Source organism: Marmota marmota, unplaced genomic scaffold (genome assembly GCF_001458135.2).
Source record: "Marmota marmota marmota unplaced genomic scaffold, marMar, whole genome shotgun sequence".
NCBI classification, from domain to species: Eukaryota; Metazoa; Chordata; class Mammalia; order Rodentia; family Sciuridae; genus Marmota; species Marmota marmota.
In genome coordinates this window covers 7409581-7413063 of record NW_026000102.1, presented here as the reverse complement: position 1 = coordinate 7413063, position 3483 = coordinate 7409581, and positions in this window count along the sequence as shown.

Genomic DNA, 3483 nt, shown 5'->3' with positions numbered 1-3483 from the left:
CAGCCTTCCCGCGCGCAGCCTCCCCGCGCACAGCCTTCCCGCGCAGCCTTCCCGCGCACAGCCTTCCCGCGCACAGCCTTCCCGCGCACAGCCTCCCCGCGCACAGCCTTCCTGCACCCAGCCTTTCTGCACAGCCTTCCTGCCCACAGCCTTCCCGTGCACAGCCTGTTTCCCTTCCATTTTCCTCCTGGCCCTGGCAGCCCTGCTGAGCTGCCTGACCTTTTTCCTGGTGAGGCCCAGACACTGGGACTAGAGTTGAGGACGGGGTGCAGTGTGGGTGCTATTTCAAGGACCCCCTTCGGGAGCAGGAAGGGAGATGGATTGGTTTTGTGTCCAGTTCAGGATGCCCAGGTGCCCAGATGCCAGGCCAGTGCACTGGAGGGTTTTCTGGGGGATGGGGGCCCGGCCAGGTGCTGGCTTCTGATGTCCTTCTCAGCAGCCAACCCTCCTGAGATGTGGCCCACTGGACCAGTGCCTCTGTGGCGAGTGGCAAAGGCAGAGGCTGGTGGAAGTCCGAGCGTGCAGGCAGGTGTGGTCAGCACGGAGATCTGCCTGTCTGGCCTGTCCTGTTCTCTGGTTCTTGACATTGATGGAGGCACTGCACAGGGAGGTGACCATTCATGAAGAGATTTCCCATTACTTTGCTTTTGTTATTTCATTTAATTACCCTAATTAGGCAAGCACAGTAATGGAGCTGGCTGTCAGAGGGGGCTGCAGGAAGGCCTGGGGCGCAGAGGTGGCAGTCTACATGACAACTGCAGGCACGCTAGCCTTGATATGTCCCTGCGTCTCTGCTGGCTGGGTGAGGACTCACAGGCCCTGGCCGGATGGACTGGCCTCCTGGCCCGGTGCCCCCACTCAGAGCCCAAGGTGCCTGCTCTGTGCTGTCTGCCACACTGTGATCTGATCTCTGATTCTGCTGGGGCTGGAGGGGGCAGGGGGCAGGGGGCCGTGGCCGTGGAGTGTCAGGGTCCTGGCTCAGGATGAGGCATGGCCGTGGCAATCCACGTGGAGTTAGTCCCTTTGGACTGAAGCACCCGCCACCAATTCTGCCTTGAGTCCAGCTGCAGATGGCTGAGAATTTGCCCTTCGTGTCCTGTGTCTGCCACAGCTGGGCTGGGACAGCATGGAGCGGTCACAGCTCACCCAAAGCCTCAGGGGAAGCAGGAGTTCACTGCTGGGAAACATTCATTAGGCACTGGCTGAATACACTGCTGCTGAACTCCTGCTGTGCTAGAACTGAGTAAGGCCAACTCTGTCCCCAAGGTCCTGTGCGAACAGTGACTCTGGGGGTGCTTCTGGCCCAGACCATTCCTCTGCTCTGCTGGTCCTTCTATACAGTCAGGCCTGGCCCAGTGAAGGGAGGGCAAGCACCCTGAGCTCAGTAAAAACTTCCTGTACCCAGACTGTCCCAGAGAAAAGAGCTGCCGTGGTCCCTGCGAGACACCTGGGGAGGGCCCATCCTGGTCAGCAAGACACCTGAGGAGAGCCGTCCCGGTCCAGTCCTGCCTCTGGGAATCCCATGACCAGGATTCCCTTAGATGCAAGTGGGAGTCGGCAGTGAGGCCGTCTGTGGAGGTAGAGGCTGGCCGTGACCCGGGCTGGCCTTTTGACCTCCTTGTTTTTGCTGCTGGTGGGGTACTGGGCAGCTGGGGGCTCAGTGGAGGCCCTCTGTGGCTTCTTGGGGGCTCTTCTGTCATCTCCAGAGAGAGCATGGGGGACTGCTCCCCAGGGACTCTTTACAGTCCCTTCCCCTGGCCCTTGAGAGCCCTGGAGAGACCCAGTGAATACCATCTTTCAGAAATGACACAGCTCACTCAACTGGTGGCCAGTGGCTGTCCTTGCCCACACCCTGGCTTCCAGATACCTTGGTGCCCTGAAAGTCAAGCAGTGCCAGCCGCAGATCTGGGAGGTGGTTCTGAGCCGGTCCTGTGCTCACCAGCCCCTGCCTGCAGCCCCAGGGCAGCCCCCTGAGGACCGGCCTCTGGGACTGCTCCTCCTGCCAGGGGGCAGTCTGGGCCCCTCCTGATACCGAGAGCTGCCCTGGAGTGAGCTGGCCCTGTCTACTCTCACTTATGGCACACAGGAGAAGAGAGCAGGCCCACCAAGGCCTGCTCAGGCTCCTGGGAGGCCTGAGTGTCCCTCCATGATGGCTTCTCCAGGCACCATGGTGCCTGTCTACCCAGCCGCCCCCCCCCGCAGGTACTCACCCCAGGGCAGACACACCAAAGTCAGCCTAATCCAAGAGAGGCGTGTCCATGACTGCACCCCAAAACCCAGCCGGCCACCTTGGGCTTTGTCCCTTCCCACCAACCCAGGAGACAGGTGCAGCCCTGGCTCGATGTCATCCAGCCCTTCATAGCCACCTCTGTCACACATGCCAGGTGCACTGTGAGGCTGTGTGAGCTTACCAGGGGTCTCCCGGGGCCCAGGACACCCCCTGAAAGGCTTTGAGCACCCTCGCCCAGGGAGCTACCTAGACCCCTGGGGGTTTACCTGGGGGAGCGCTCAGGTGCCAGGACACCTTGGGTTCAGGAAGTTTCAGCACCTCCCTCCTGCCACCACCTAGGGGACTCAGGCTTCCGAGCAGATCTGCGGGTTGAGCAGTCCCTTGGTGCCTGGCCTCCTTGCTGGCCTGGATCATGGGCTCCGCTTCTCGCAGAGGGCTGGGAGTGGTGCCTGCCAGGAAGCTGTCTCCTCCTGTCCCTGGGGCTCCTGTTCCATCCCTCCATCAATAATGCAGGGAGAGGAGTGTCCCTCTGTTTCCCTGTCCCCCACCCACCTGCTGCTTCCCGCACATTCAGTCTCTATTGGTGGTGTTCCAGAGCCAGGTGGCCTCTGGGGTGAGGGAGGCCCCGGGGAGGGGAGCAGGCCTCCAGTGCTGTGTCCTGGGCGTGGGTCTGGACAGAGGGGCTTTGGGGCTCCTCTAGGCTAATGTTTCAGCTGTGGGTTCAGCAGAGTTCAGGGGGCAGCTCCAGGAGGGGAGGCCATGGCCTTCCAGGACCAGTCCGGTGGGGAACCAGTCCTCTAGGTGGGGGCGGCTTTTCCGAGGACCCTCAGGGGATATTCGGCCTTGCAGTGTCCTGCCACAGGGGCCGGCCAGAGTGAGGGGCCGCCTCCACGGTGGCTTCTGCACTTCCTGTTGCTCAGTGTCCACCTGCGAGGCTTCCCCCTCCACCGTCCTCGAGGCCCATGTGTGTCCTCTGCTGCGGGGGCCCCGTGCCCCACCCTCTTCCGCCAGGCTCTCAGCCCAGCCACGCAGTCCCCTTGCTGTGCCGGACCTTGCCCTGTTCCCCACAACCTGTGCCCCAGGCCTTCGCACGGCTGGTCCTTGTGCCCCACATCCCCGGCTCCTCCTCACATCCTAGGCCACCGGCTGGGCCACCCAGCACCGGTCCACTTATGGGAGCCCCTTGGGATGCTGGCTCCGGGGCAGGGTTGGGCTGCCCCCCAGCGGGAGTCTGGCAGGTAGGGCAGGCAGGA